Here is a 16,948-nt window from a genome sequence, read left to right as displayed (position 1 = left end):
TACACTTCACTTCCTTCTAATTAGAGCGCTGGGCCAGATCAAAGGAGCCAACCGCATCGCAGCGGGAGGGCTACTGACGAAGGAGGGAGGGCAGTAAAGACGAAGAGGAGGAGGAGGAGGAGGAAGACAAGAGGGCAGGAGGAGGGTGAGGTAGATGCCTTTTCTATAAGTAATGGGGTGCAGTGAGTATGCGGGAGAATGTGAGGTTTTTTTTCATTAGTCCTGGAGGTCAGTGGGGCACTCAACCTGTGTGCAGAGGTATGAACGCTCTTCTATAGGTGGCAGGAGTGCCTTAAAGAGGAGGCACTAATAGCGAGGTAGTGGAGGGGAGAAATGTATTTTTGTGAACAGTATAGAGGGAGAGAGGACTGAGGGTTAAGCACAGGAGAGAATAAACCATTATTACATGGCCTTTCAGGAGAGCCATGCACCTCAGCACTGTCTGCTGGCCTGCTCTGTGTCTCACCACAGCTGTAGAGACGGACCCAGACACACAGGAAGTGGAGAATTTAGCACTTCCTCAGCCAAGGATGTATGTGGCTCCAGTCTGAACATATGGACAAATTCAGAATGGATATACTCACACAAAACACACACACACACACACACACACACACACACACACACACACACACACACACACACACACACACACACACACACACACCAATGGCATTAATCCGTTGTGGAAACTATAGACACACAAGACCGTCACACAATAAGAAGCGCCAGATTACATCAGTTTCCACGGTTACTAATGAGTGCACAAGCAGGCCGGATTAGAATATATAATTGAAGCATCCACTTTGGGGACATTTTGTTCCAAGAGGGTGAGAATGTAAAGGTACAATATATAAAACGCTGCAAATCAATGTGTGGTTGTAAAGGTTAGGGTGGATATTTGGAAAAAACTTATTGTATTTTATACTAGCTGCAAAAAAAGTAAATTGTCAGGCCTAAAAAAACACAAATTAAAGGAAATTAGTTTCTTGTTGAAACAGAGAGACAAGAGAGATGAAAAGATGGATAGTACTATCATATCTGTCTGGATGACAGTTTTATGGATCATCTCATCAAACTGTCGGCAAGAAAGTGGATAATGGATGGAGTGTCACTAAATTGATTCAATAACTGTTTATTTAAAATGTCATAAAATGCAGTACATGTCTGTAGATTGAGATTTTAAATGCCTTGTTAGTTGAAAATGAACTTTTTGTTCATATATCTAAGGTATTGCTGTCGTTAAGGTTGCCATGTTCAATCCCGTGTTCAGAGCACTTTATTCGGTGTGGATACGTTTTTTTCATTTTTTATTGCCTTTGGAAATGAAACATGCTTCCATGCATGCAATCAGTAATAAACAAAATGTATAACATTTTACATAAAAACAACAAAAAACAGAAACTCCTTTGCGGACCTCATCCAAAAAGAAAAAGCCGTGTTGTGCTCATTAGCTGAAGATTCTGTTGTTAATTTAATTCATTTAATCTCGCAGGCAGACTCAGGTTAGGTCAAAGAAGTCCACAATTTATGATGTATTCATTCAGGTACAATGTAAAACTCAAAACAGTGTTCTCATATAAAAGTAGGGACTTAAAAACTGGCCTGATATGGTAAAAAGCAAAACCAAAGAGAAATCTGAAATCATTTCTTAAGCTGATGAACTGAAGATGGATTTTTGAGTAACACTGATGTTGCTTATTTCTGTCAGACTGATAAGTCACCAGTTATTCATTGACTAAATTGAATTTCCACCGCTGCTCTATGGATATTTAAGTGCGAGGACATTGTGTTCTCTGGATTCAAGTTTCATGACAGCACATTGGGCTGCTATGAATGCATGCCATGCTAAATTGATTACATTTGTTGTTAGGCTTTGGTGTTATATTATACTCTTGCATAATAATTAATGATTGTTTTTTTGGGGGTTTTTTGGGGTTTTTTTTTTTACAAGGCATACTAAGTTCACCAGTAATGGCTGTCTAAATAAGCCTGTTCCAATATTGTTACTAAAAACCTAATTCATGTTTTATTCATGCTGATGTTTGGAATGCAGGCCAGTTTATTGCAGCACAACAAGTTTTGAATAGTAATTTTGCAGAGATCTGCTACCTAAACTCGGGGAAATCCAGTGTTTTTTGTCCCTGAGCCGGATGAAATGGGATATAGCTCCAGTGCAGTGCTGACCTTTCCTATGCGTTCTCATAAGCATACTGTGGATTGGGAAGATTGGGAATTTCATATGCTGGCAGCTATGAGCAGGGATCAGCAAACAGTGAAACTACAGCCTGGGAAGTTCACGGTGCTTTGATGGAGCCAGAATTCCAGGAGCTTCTCGTAATGTCGGGATAAGGCTGTGTCATCCCTGTCACTCACCTGCATTTATCAGCAGGAAATCTGGAAATGAGACGGCATTCCTGCCCCTTTCAGGAACTCAGACAGGTTGAGAAGTAGACAAAGAGGGCCACAGTCACAGATGAGATGTGATTTGACACCATGCAGACTCACACGTTGTCAAAATATATAATCTTTCAAGATAGGTTTTGTATGTCCTTAAACAAACCACAGAGAGAGTTTTGTTAAAACCTCTCTGACATTAAATACCTGTTTGTAAAAGTCAGAATCAGACCTTTTTTTTGGCCAGCTCCGTACAGCCCCCGGGGCGAACCAGTGAACTATGTACAACCCCCTACTATTGATGTTGACATGTTCACTGACCTAGTCTATCAACACACACATACATACACACACACATAATTGGTCTACCCCTTCCGTACTAACCGGCGCTGATATTGTCTGTGTTGTCTGATACGCTCTGATCTGACCTCAGTATGGGCCTTGGCTGCCCTCTGGTCTCTTTGTACCCATCAGGGCACAAGAGCCCCAGTGGGTTCACTGACCTCAAGATGAGCTTCTCCCCAAGACCCTGAAGGGCCAGAAAGCACTTCTTTCATTCACGGGATGCACGATCAATTCGACCACAAATCTCTGACATAAACTAAGATGCCAGTTTGTGTGAATAAGAAATTATTTCCGAGACAGGGAGCCACATTCATAAAGTTCACATTCATGAGTGAGCCCCTGAGGTGAGGAATTTATTTAATTTCTTTATATAAAGAATCCTTGGAAATATACAAAATGTACTTTTCATACTTAGTTATGCATGTTCGTAGGTCCCAGTTAGGCTGCATCAAAGAGCTTTTTAAAAAAAAAAATATTGAATAATGTGAGAATTTTGATTTATTAATAATTTAATGTGAAATGTCATAAAATGGTGAAAAAAAGTTCTATTACAGTTTCACAGAGTGCAAAGTGATATTGTATATATATATGTTTTGTCCAAAACCCATTTTATAATGATTTTAAGCAATAAAAAGCAGAAAATAGTCACATTCGAAGCTGGAACCACCGATTATTTAGCATTTTTGTCAATCAGATGACTTAAACCATTAATCAGGTATTGAAATGGTTGAAAATACATTTTCTGTCCATTGAGTAATTCATTAATTGACTGTTTCCTGTCACAGTACACGATGATCCATTGATTTTCTAAAAGGTATGACTATAATACACAATAGTAAAAGAGATTAGGTGATTATCGCTAAAAGTTGAACCAGTTAGTCAAGAAAATTATTAATGTTAACCATTTATAAGCTCTTTGCTGCTTTTCTGTTCTTTATATAATTGTAAACTGAATATCTTAAAGTTAAATCTGACTTTCAGTCTTCTTTTCTCTGATTTAAATAATCTTTAATTGCTATTTTTCTCAGAATATCATAGAGTTTATTTTGAGGTTTTTTGAACTACAAAAAAAAAGAAGTTGAAATATCAGTTATAAATATGTTTGTATCCGATTATGTGCTATTGGGAGAAGTTCAACTTAATAGTTTTGTTTCCACTGTGGATTGTACACAGAAGGCTTTCAGTGCTGTCCATGCAGTTTTAGTGAGCGCCATCAGACCTGTAGCAAACACAGTCACAAAAATCTGTAATTAAACAAAAAAGCATCGATCATTTTGAATTGGTTAATTCATTATCATTGTCTTGTATAAGTATAACATGATTGCATCTCATTTTTTTCAAGACATGGCGTGTTCGTGATCGGTGCTTTTTATAAACGTGACGGCATATGCCCTGTACTGCTGCTGCAAAAAACACACCTGTGATGTTTCCTAGTCATTCAGCCACGCAAATACTATTGCAAACATGCTGACTAACAGCCAGCTATCCACACCAGCTCATTATGGTAACAATTATTGGGGTAATCAATTGGCTAAATTATAGACCAATAACTGAGGCCTTTTTGTCTGAGAGGGAACACAGTGGCCTTCATCCCCGCTGTCCAGCCCGAAAGCATCATTTTGGGCTTGACCCCTTGCACCCCCTGAACTCCTCCGCTCTCTTCCCCACCCCTAATACCTTCCTGTTTCCATTAACAGGCTGTGGAGGTCATGCTTTGTAAAGGTCAGGGTTTAAGGGTCATGCTGTCACTCAGGCGGGGGCCAAAAATAGGTGCTGTGTGATTTTAACCACGGAAGAGCTGGGAGCTATGGTCCAACAGCGCGGTGAGTTATGTCTCCACCTCATTAACCTCCTTTACACAAAGCGTCGCCTGCACTCCAAAACACCCACATGTATACATTAGAGTGTGAGCTACTGTATATCGACCGAACAACTGTGTAGATGTTGTTTGACCCAAATTCCAAGTTCATTGTTCAAAACACAAAAGCAAACTAACTGGAAAAAAACAGGTCTTTAAAAGTAGCAGGAATCTAGTGATAATAGCTGGGAGGAGAGGTGGCCAGGTTGTTAAAACGCTGGTAAAAATCCTTGAGGTTGGCTGTAGTGGGGCTCTGGCTCTCTAAGCGGGACTCTCTGGCGGATGTTTGCTGGCACGGACGCGGGCATCAGCCACGGTGCTAACGCTGCAATGTAAATCAAAGATGCTCTGTTAGCGCTGCAGCATAAATCAATCACATCCCATGCTACCACAGTCTGCAGGAGCTGAATGGGCCTGCATCGTGGGCTGCATTCCCAAACAGTCTCTCACCTGTGCTGCCGTGGCAACGTGACTGTTATGGCTCACCGGAACACTCTCCTCATGTTTTTTCTTTGTTAACACACTTGCACCCGTGCTTTGAGATATGGGTCTCTCCCAGGAGCTGCAACATGAGAGTACTTCTGAAGGCTCCTGTGAACAGGACAAGGTGATGTACCTCATTAACTGACACACAAGTGACAAATTGTGCACTGTATTGTAAGCGTGTGCAGGTATCTACAATTACTTAAAAGCTAAGAGGGCGACATCGTTTACCTCACAAGAATGCTTATGCATGTTTGCTCGAAACATATTGGCTTTGGAAGTATGTTTAGAAGTCCTTAACTACATTTAAACAGAAAGCACTGAAGAGCAAAAGGAATTTATAATAAAGAGAGGATGTAAAATAACCAAAGCCACTGACATCGTCAAGCATCTTTTATGACTCATAATACAGTAAATGCACAAATATGTGATAAGTGTGTTGCAGCAAAATCTTGGCGCTGAGGTTTTATTTGTTCTCAGCTTTCTGTTGTTTTGTTTTTGCAGAATTGATGACAGGTTTTGTCTGATTTGTTTTGCACATCCGTGATTTTCCTCAAGGAAAATTAAGATTTTGTTTTCAAGCAAATTCACAGCAGCTTCATAATCAGCCACAAATATTAAAAAATCTTTCACTGCAAGAGAGAGAGGAAAACTTGTTTGACATTTCTCTCGAAAGGAATAAAAATGATAATAAATCACACTGTGACAGGTTTTTTTCCTCTTTTAGAGGATGTGAAGTCTTTGAGATGCCCGTATCTGCTGCTATAAAGATTCCTGTCTCCTGACCCGGAAAGGCAGGCCTGTAATAAGAACCATCAAATCATGTGATTGATCGCTCAACACCACTGAGAGAAGAGAACGCAACAGGCTGGATGGGCCGGTGCTTGCCAGCGCTGAGGATGGTATGTGGGTGTGTGTGAGAAAAAAAGTGAAGACGAGACGGAAAAGAGCGAAAGAGGGAGCGAGACTTGTTTAATAAGGAGGACGACGGGGAGGAGGGAAACGTTTTAGTTTTTTTCAAGAGCGAGATGACAGATGGAAAGAGAAGCTTAGAAGAGAGCAGAAAAAGTGAAAAAACGAGGTTGAAGGAGCTGACATGAAGAGGATGAGAAGGTCGGACGAGTCGAAATGAGAGGGATCAGCGACAGAGAACCCATTAACCTGCAGCCAGGTGTAAATCACAGAGCGCCGCCAGTCTGGGTCTCGCTTTCTGCAGCAGGACCTCGTTTGTTCTTCTGACCTACTGATTACTGTGCTGTTTCTCAACAGCTTTGTCTTACAGCAGTTAAATGCAAGTAAGGTGACATTGACATAATGGATGCGCTGCAAGCACAATCAGCGAAGAGGAGGAGGAGGGAGTGGTGGAGTTGAGCAATTGTTCATCTTCCATTTTGCATATCTGTTGTCATATTTAAGTCTTTACAGCTCAGTTCTCAGTGGCGGCACATGGACCTGTGTAAGCACATACTGCTGAGGTTTTACTTGTGTCTGTTGTAAACGATTTTCATTCAGTTGTGTGTGTGCAGACAGATCACTTTTTTTTTTTTCTTTTTTTTATACTGACTTTCCCAAACAGCCAAGAAGCTGTGATATGCCGGCGTCATAATCCCCTCTAATCCGATTAGTTTCATGTATAAACTCTGTCCTGCGGGTGTTGAGGGAAGAGGAGACACACACAAACTCTCTCCAGGACCTTGTCACACCTGGAGTTTTCTAACTTCCAGGCGTCACACTCGACTGAACGGAAGTCTGATCCCCGATAAGGATCGTGGGTCTCCGGGATTGGGGTTTAACAGACACGGAGAGAAAGAAACACAGGGAGAGAGTGAAAAGATGGTCGGGACTGAAACTGTGGGAAAGCGGCGATTGCTAAATGTGGGGTTGGTATGTATGTATTTCTAGGGGGTGGAGGGTTTGCGCATGGATGGGGTGGGTGACAGAATGATGATGGGGGCGGATCAGAGCCCAAAGCTGTTTTTTTAAGGTGGGAAGAGTTGATTGATTAACGGTTTGAAAGCCGCAGGGAAAACCTGGGTTGAACTTCCTGTACTTTATTTTCACATGTTGCCTCAAAATGTAGAACATTTCCTCTTTTAAGTAAAAAAAAGATGTCAGTACTCCCCCAGGTACTTGCATCTACTTTGTGTTGTCCAACTTAATGCCAGCATAGCTGAATCTTAGACCATAATAAATGTACCCATTTGCATTATTCAGCATTTTCTGAGACACTATGTAAACAACTATTGGCCTTAAATCTTATGTAGAGGTCATATCCTCATTCACACCTTGGAAACATAACTCACGTAAGCCGCTTTACCCCGAGGATGCACAGGCAGCGAGAAGGTGCATCGTAAATTTTTTATGCATAAGTAAAAGCCTAAAGGAACAATAGAGTTTTTGTGAACAACTTGCGGAGCAGCAGGGGTGAGAGGAGAGACAGAGTGGTTTGAGCAGAAGTTGTTGTGCAAGTTAAGGAGGAATGCAAAGTGTTTGAAAAGATATTAGATAAAGCTGGCAGAACATTCTCTGTGTTTGGCTGTGAAGCGATGCTGCGAACGCCAAGCCTCGTTCCTCCGGCGGGGCCCAGTACTACAACGGAGAATTCACCACAATGCACACACACACACACACACACACACACACACACACACACACACACACACACACACACACACACATAAATTACCCAAGGGGCTGTTAACAGGCTGCAGGATGGGAACTGGGGAATTTAGTCACTGTGTGAAATTGTGATTGTCAGATTATATAACAACAGTTCCACGAGGCTTGCGACAACTCAATTTTCCCGAGTTTATTGCATCTCATCTTATCTGTCAGATAAGATGATGTCATATCCAAAACAATCAGAGATGATAAGTAAACACATTTTCTAGGATATTTCTCACCAGTCAACAACAACTTGTAAATTTGAATTTCATTTTGACAAATAAGTAGGTTTAATGTACTGTGTAATATTGCACTGTAAACCATGGAAAGTTTGAAAGACATTTTACATTGCAGGTCACCAAAACAAGAATAATGCTCCGAGTCTATAGGCGTTTCGGTTCGTTTGTGTTATTGGTTGCTGGTGGCTTTGGACTGCAATACAACTGCTGCAGTTCCCTTGTGGAGACAGGGCTGTTTGAAAGCAAGGTAAAGCAGTGAATCACTCAGGGTACACTTAGGTCACTACAGTTCCTCTTGTGAAGGAACCTACCCTAAAGTCGGAGCTAAAAAAAAAAAGCCCAAACTGGGTGTAGCAAGCTTGGTGCTACCGGGGTCTCTCCTGGACACAGATGACACGCTCAGTCGTACGTTGGGGTGTAAAATGCCTTGATTCGCCCGGCCCAGACACCAATGTCTCCCTGCAACCGCTCCTCCTCAGCATCCTTCTCCCTGCTCCTTTTATAGGGGAGAGCTCATCAGTCCCTATTTGGCTCAGCTGCGCTCATTACACCTGCCCGGCACCGTTCCCTGAACCACTCCTCCCACTCTCTACCCCCTGCAGCTGAGCTAACCACACCCCGCCACCACACGGGTTTTAAGAACGACAGTGGTTCTCGGTTCCAGGTGTGCGGAAACACACACAAGAGGGTACTTCCTCCTTACTCTTATAGCATGCAGCAGATCAGTGTGTCTTTGTTTCAAATGTTGATTGTACTAGTGCAAAAGTAAATACAGGGATAACCTATTTCTGAAGGGGGAAGCAACTTTTGTAGCTGTTTAAAATTACCAAGAGAGATAACTGTAAAAATGCTCTGAACATTACTGTCAGTCTTTTTCGCTTGCTTAGGTGAAGTTATACCAACATATAAGAGCTCGGCACAGGTGTGGGATGTACCTATGATGAGCAACAAGAGATAATTGAATAACAGTTGAAGCTGTTGGCAGATCGTGTCACTTGTGTTATTTTTGTAATATCAGTAGACCTCATCATGTATTATTGTTTTCACACACTCCTGCTGCAGCTGTTGTTACTGCTTCTATCACTACTGCAGCTGCTTGCTAATCACACGAGAACAGCCTAAACTCCTACAGTACAACAATTACTATAGTATTTTGCTGTTATTGCTTAACTTTTGCAGAATTTATTTTTACTGTTCTCAGCAATAAACAAAACAATGGTACTATTAAAAGATGACAGTCACATTAAAAATGTTATTGTGCATTTTAATGACCTCTGAGCAGAGACACAGGGTTGAAGTGAGGGGCTAGTGATGCATGTTAAACTGGTCACTCACCATCCACACAGGGAGACGCCACACCACAGAATGTCCCGACACAGCGTTTTTCATTTTCCATGCATCGCAGAGAGAAAGCACAGAGGCTGACAAGGGCAAACACAAACACACACACACACACACACACACACACACACACACACACACACACACACACACACACACACACACACACACACACACACACACAGTAGCACTTGGGCTGTGGAAATCTGCTGACATGTCTGCTTTGACCAGGCGGCACTCAGTCTGTGGTGCTGCCGAGCGGTTCAGCTGTGACAACGCCGGCAATGACGCTCCTCACCCAAGGGTGAGCAGAGGACAGAACCGGACTTACAAGCAGCGGTTTATAGACGCAACGAGTAAAGGAAAATATAATTAATCACAGAGCTGTCCTCTGAAAAGATGTCATTGTCTATACATGAACAGAAAAATATGCTGGTTTTGAACGGTGCGCCGCATATCTTATTTAGAACTTCTGCATGTTTTGCGCTTGGTTTTTATCCATCTCTAGTGGCATTTTGCATATTTATGCAGATAAAAAGGTTTTTTTCTGACATGCAATTTTTTTTTTTTTGCTGACACACCTTCAGAGTTTCCAGACTGGAAATCAGACATCAGACATTTTGCTGTTGAGTTGTTTGGGTTGAAGAGAGGAAAGTGGGTCAGTCTGAAACACCCTGGGGAAGCAGAGGATGGATGGATGGATGGATGGATGGATGGAGGGGTACAGGGGTGTGTGTGTGTGTGTGTGTGTGTGTGTGTGTGTGTGTGTGTGTGTGTGTGTGTGTGTGTGTGTGTGTGAGATGGGGTTGTTGTTGAGTTGTCTGGAAAGAGAGAGTAGAAAGTAGAGGAGAAAGGGGAGTCGGTAGACCCAGGAGGATGCGGTTTGTCTACTCATGTAAGATTAGTAAACTTGCGTTTTAAAGTCAGATTTTTGGATGCAATTGTAAAATTGTTAGTGTGATAAAACATGTTTTGCTGTTTATCAGGGCTTAGAATTATTTTGAATGTTGTTAATCAGTAATTTGCTGATTATTATGTCAAATATTTAGTCTATAATATAATGAAAAGGTCAATTACAGAGAAAGTGATTGTTTAAATAATCTAATAGTCTAAAATTAGCAAATTTTTTGTTTATATCTGGAGCTGTCTGATCCAGAAATGAAATCTGAATTGGAAATCTTGACACATCAGCTTTCACTACTACACAGATTATTATATTCTGTGCCACAGACACATTTTGGTGATAAACATGTAGAAAAGTTCAGGACCCTTTCCACAGCTTTGCTTCAGTTTATTTTGTGTCCATGCTTGACTTGCCCCTAAGCAGATGTGACTAAAAGTGGTACAGCAAAGAAAACAAAAAGGGAAGTGAGGGTGAGAGGTGCAGACAGAGGGAGGAATGAAATAGTAATGAGAGAAGATGGGCAAGGGCAGGCCACTGCGCAGCATCACCCCTCTCCTCCTCGCCCCCCTGCTGTGATAATGTCCTGCCTCGTCTCGTCTCATCCTCCCTCCATCCTCCTGTCTCCACCTTCCTGTGCTGTCGAGTTTCTCTCTGGTTTAACTTCTCCTGTTTCTGTCATCGACAGCAGGGGAGAGGCAGCCGGGAGGGGTGAGAGACATCGAGAGAAATGTGTGAGAGAAGGAACACTTTCTTCCAGTCAGTTGTATAAAGCCATCAGTGTCCCTGTTAAGCCCTGCCGTTCCCTCCGCCGTCTGTCCTCCTCACCCTCTGTCTAGTTATCAAAGTGTTTATTCAGCCTGGCATTGTTTCCTCTCTCCTCGTTTTCAGAGAGAAACTCAGAGAGCAGAGTGTGAGTCATTGCATTCAGTTGAGGACAGTGGGAGCAACTGAAAATGAAAAGACATTTCGGGGGTGGAGGAGGGGGCGGGAGGCACCCCCTGCTTCATACACACCAGAGGGAGGGTATGAGGGCTTCCATGCCAGTGTGGTGGTGAGGTGGTGCCGAGATGGAAAGAGGGGCCTCTCTCTGGACCGTGCCCCTGCTGATTGAGATGTACCCCACACAGGCAAACCCTTCTCCGGGGTGGATCCGCAGCGCAAACACCCCCTTTAGCCTCTGTGCCGCGCCAGTCTGAGTCAAGAGCCCGCTGGGAAGCAGGTGTGTGTGTGTGTGTGTGTGTGTGTGTGTGTGTGTGTGTGTGTGTGTGTGTGTGTGTGTGTGTGTGTGTGTGTGTGTGTGGTGGTGGTGGTGGTGGTGGGGGGGGGGGGGTGAACTTGACGTGCTGCTGGACAGAGTCTAAAGGATCCTGCAAGTGGTGGCGGTGGTGGTGGTGACGGTGGTGGTGGTGCGGGGTGGGTGGGTGGGTGGGTGGGGCGGGCGCAGGGTTGGGATGTGGTGCCAGGGTTGCCCGGGTTACAGGCAGACAGGAGAGGCATGATATTCTCTCACTGTCTTGGAAGAGGGGTTTTGTGTGTGTGTGTGTGTGTGTGTTGTTTTGTGTGCGAGGCTGTCTGGTTGTGTGTTGCTACACCGCTGTGGGGATGCGCCGATCCCTGCCGCTCTAGTGTCTTCACCGCTGCCCTTTGATGATCAACACACACATAGTTTAACGGATACACACAAACAGACTCGAGCAGAGAGAGAGAGGAGAAAGTCTCCCACACTGCTTCGCTATCTGTACTGCTTTCCTTTGATGCTACAGGACACACACACTCAGATTATACTCTAAGCTGAAGTTGCTCAGTAATGTCTGGCAATTGGTTCTATTCAGTTGCTTTTATGATGGGCTAATCACAATAGTTTGAGAAATTATGGCCGAGCCGAGCGATTGATTGTATGTGCAGTGAGGTATAGTGTGTGAGTGATTATGTGGGTCTGGTTTAAATTAGGGCTCTGTTGAGGGATATAAGGCGGTTACTGTAGTATGAGCTACTGAGATGTTCTGGTATCCATTTGGATGAATCAGCACTGATCACTGAACTATACAGAGAGATGGGGCGCCCTCAGATAACTACTGCTCTTCTCTGATCAAACAAACCACCAGCAAACCACCCTTTCAAATCTTTCTGTCTATATCTTCTGTATTTTCCATCTCCTTCAGTTTTGGGGTCTTTTCCCTTTTACTTTCTGCCCTTTTCCCCTGCATTTACTTCCTCCTATTTAATTGCCATCTGCCACTTGCAATCAGCGTTATTCAGATACCCTCGATTTCCAGTGTCATAGGCAGCGGGTCGGGGAGATAAACAGAAAGAGAGGAGATGACGAGAGGAGAAATGATCCATGATTCATCAGGAGCTAAAGAGAGAGCGGAAGCACTTTTTCCCCCTGTCTTTAAAGGCAGCAAAAATGATTCAAGTGGAACTTTAAAAGGAGGCGTTCAGGCTCCCAGGTGGAAATATTATACCTGCGCACAGATCTAGAGTGACTCAAGGAGGGATGAGGGGGATCAAAGGCGGTCTGGGAGTAGAGCAGGCCAGACAATCACCCTAAAATAGATAATTGGCCAGTGTTGGGTTTATAATGGAGCTGTCAAAGGGCTCCCTTTTCAAGGCACAATGATATTTGTGTGTGTGTGTGTGTGTGTGTGTGTGTGTGTGTGTGTGTGTGTGTGTGTGTGTGTGTGTGTGTGTGTGTGAGTGCACATGCTACATATATGCGGAGAGACAGGCTTTAAACATATGGACCAGAGGTCGGCGTTGGGGTCTCTACATGCCTCTGGGGCGTGTTTAGATGTCTGTAAAGACAGCAATAGAGAAGAGAAAGATGGATAGAAGAGCAAAGTTGGGCGAAGTTGGCTTGCATGGAATTTTCGCACTGGGAATTGGTTCCCCAGAGTCAGAAGGTCAACACGGAGTTTTACTGGGACGTTCTGAGGCATTTAAGGAAAAACATTCAGTGCAAACCACCTGAACTGTGGCGTGATGGCACTTGGCTTCTCCAAAATGACAATGTGCCTGCTTACAGCGTGTTGAAAACCAATTTTCACCCTCAACAAGAGAGTCATTGCTCCCAATGCACCACCCCAACTCACCGGATGTGGTTGTCTGTGACTTCTTTATTTCCCCCAAAAAATTGACAAAAAATGTGTTGCGTGATATCTGCTCAAGTCCAAGTCAGGTCCGTGATGAAATCACAAATGCGCGCCTACCAGTGGTCAGAAAAACATGTGCAACACAAGTGCTGATGTTGATCAAAAGACCGAACTTGGAATACTTACTCACAAAAGTTATAGCTTCTCCGTGCCCCGTGAAAATCACTCTGCTACTTTCCACTTGTGCGCAACAGGAACAGTCTCAGAACTTTTTGATCGCACTTTGTTTTCTCCAACCAGAAGTCTATTATTGAGAGATATCTTTACAATGATATAGAAGACATAGGTCCCATTTGAGAATGTGGAATCAACCAGTGTTTGACTTTGTTCCTTCATAAATAACATTAAATTGTGTTATGATGGAGTAACTTTTTCATTTGTTTAGCATCATTGTTGAATTAACTAATCACAAATCTTACGGAATCAGTTCAGGGGTTCAGAGGTTCAATGAAGATAGAGGGGGTAAAGGGAGAAGCGATGTGAAGGAGAGGAGATTGACGGTCCTAATCCCTCCTCGGTGGCCTGGCTTTCCTTCAACACAACAGGTCCCATAATTACCCCCTCTCTTCTGGCAGCTCACACTCACGGCTCTAGCAGCAGGGAACTGGCTAATACTCTTCATCCTCATCTCTCACACACACACACACACACACACACACACACACACACACACACACACACACACACACACACACACACACAGAGACTCTGGTCTTGGATCTGTCTTGAGATGGTGACACACAGCAAGAGGACAGACAGAGGGGACAGTGTGGTCCCTGTGACACTTCTCCAAAATCTGTAGGAAAATCATCTCGCTGGCAGAAGGTGTAGTCAAGCGGCTGTCGGGGTCGACCACATTTATTTTTCTGTCTCCTCCTGTCTGCTGGTCTCTCACCGCCTCTGTGTGCAGCTCCCCTAATTAACACAGTCACACAGCCAAGAGTGTGTTTGGCGGGAAAAAGATGTCGGTTACACTGAGGGTATAACAGAACACGTACAAGAGCAGCGCTGTGTCTTTACTGTATGTGTGTGTGTGCTTTTAATAGCAGTGTGAAGGTACATTCAGAATTAGCATAAATACAGTGTCACATTAGAAATGTGACATACAATACTACAGTACTGTACACTCTGGATTTTTGTATTCTTATAAACGCATGTAATAGCATCTCAGAGGTGATTCATTTCTGCAGCTTGACAACGACTCTAAACATACAGCCAGAGACATAAAGAACTATTTTAATCAACAGGAAGAAGTCCTGCAACTGACATTATGCAGCCCAAAATCTACTTTTTTTTAAATTTTTTATTATTATTATTTGTTTAAGAACTTTACATTTTAGGTACATATGGTACAAATGCACTTATTCAGTACATTACATACACAAAATTGCTTTCATTTGCATGTATTACATGTGTATAAATCTGCACTGCTGTTACAGTTTTGTAATTTTTTTTTTTTTTTTTTTTTTATACTTCCATCTAATTACTTGTCTTTGATTTCTGCTGATTGAATTTAATTTATGAGTATTTCCTTACCCTGGTTGGCAGTCAGAAGAGACAGCAGTTGAACACTTTAATCTGTAAAATCATGCTCTGGAAATGTGTCCTTAGCTTTCCCAAAATCCATAAATGCCTAGTTTTGATAAAAGAATTAAGGAAGGCAGTGAGCAACATCATCATCTTTGCACTCTTCTTACTTTGCTGATTTTGTCTGCTGTGTGCAACCGCATCCAGGCGATTGTGAGTGTGTTTTGCAGACTTAAATCTTGTCGTTAAATGTGTGCTGGCGAGATGTAGCCTGGCTGCGTGAGGCTTATAAGAGTTTATTGCTGCAGAGTTTACCCAACATCACTTCCAAAAATGCACTCAGCCTGCTGTTTTGGTTTGTGAGAGGAATCAGGACAAAATAACATCTTCGAAGACACGCCTTCCACTTTTAATATTCATTCTTGTGTGATAGCTCAGGTGACCTACAGAAACCCAAGCAGAGGATTCATAAAATGTGTTTAATATGTGATTAAATTTCATATTTTAATTTAATGATAATATTAGGAACATTTTAAATTACATTTAAATGAGTTATTTGTTGAACTATTCTAGACACAGTAAGTCATGTCACATGCACTGAAGTAATTACAGTCGTTATGTGCTTTTTTTCCTATTCCTTCAAGCCCTACCCCTTCACTGACACTTCATGACACACAGCATTGTATTGTCATGACACTATTATCATAATTTAATCCAAAAATGTGGATTTTTATTTAAATCTTAGGCATTTGAAGTTAAGCTTACCCCTCTCTCCATATAAATCATGCATATTTTTTTCTGATTTAACACTGACTCATTGTTGGGAGATAAAATGCACAGAAGTGCACCTTCTCCGTGGAGGAGTTTTCATGTTTAATGAACTGACCATAAAGGATCGCTCAGCACATTAATAATAGATTAGCACTGTCTGGGTCTTGATAGCTGCTCCATAGCTTCTGAACATGATGTGATGACATATTCCTGAATCAATAAAGAACACTGTGCACCTTTCAGCCCCGGAAATGTAGATCTTCCAGAGCTCAGAATTGATTTCCTGCATCATATATTCTATACTGTATTCCACAGTGACCAACCCTACACATACAGAAATTGATAGTGATGCTATGGGATTTTCATTCCCTACAGTACAGTACGTGTTGCACCGTTCACACCCATCCCACACACTCTCTGGTCTGTCTCTCTGTGTATGTTTTCTGCTGCTAAAATAACTTTTTTATTATGTTTTTCTGATAATTAAATCTAAATTGTTGACAGCTAATCTGAAAACACTAAAATGTGTTCATTAGATAAGCAACACTTAAGATAACAAGCAAGAGTAAATTCAAAAAGCGAACGGGTGTCATCAAATGCTCATATTGCTGAATTCTGATTGTTGCCCAGAAGTTTGCAGAACACATTGTATTGATAAACACTAAATTCAAACTAATTGAGAAATACGTTTTTGGTTAAAGCTTCTGAAAGCTTGGTTTCCAGCACTTGATATTATTATTTACAAACAAGCAAAGTCAAAGGTGGAAAAAAGATTCTCATGAGGAATTTAATGTTCAATTAATCTCCTTTATCAGGACTGTGTGGGTGGGTCAGATGTTATTGACAGTGCTGTCTCTTTGGCAGCAAGAAAACAAAATAACTAATATCAGATTTCAATTGTCTTAGTGCTCACTTCTGATTGGTGCACATAGAATTACATGACAGAAAACGGTTGTTGAAGAAACTAATGGAACAAATTTTAATTAATCTATTAATGCTCCTACAAAATCGACACGTAATCCAATAGATTTATATTTCACATTAATGTTCTTTTAAATAAACCTTAACTGTTAAGTTTTACATTGTGTGTTTCATCAGAACTGCGTCAATCAGATTGGATTAACGATAGTTTCTTCGGAAATATAAAGACCCACTGGGCCATGTTGACGTGTGTAAAATACTAATTACAATTCTTATATTTCTAATTTTGATTGGGGCACAGATATGTGACCTTTCCACTTTAAAACAGATCCTTCACTGCTTCAAC

Source organism: Embiotoca jacksoni, unplaced genomic scaffold (genome assembly GCF_022577435.1).
Source record: "Embiotoca jacksoni isolate LCO1_2020_lvr unplaced genomic scaffold, fEmbJac1.0.p SCAF_23, whole genome shotgun sequence".
NCBI classification, from domain to species: Eukaryota; Metazoa; Chordata; class Actinopteri; family Embiotocidae; genus Embiotoca; species Embiotoca jacksoni.
This window is presented reverse-complemented; position numbering follows the sequence as displayed.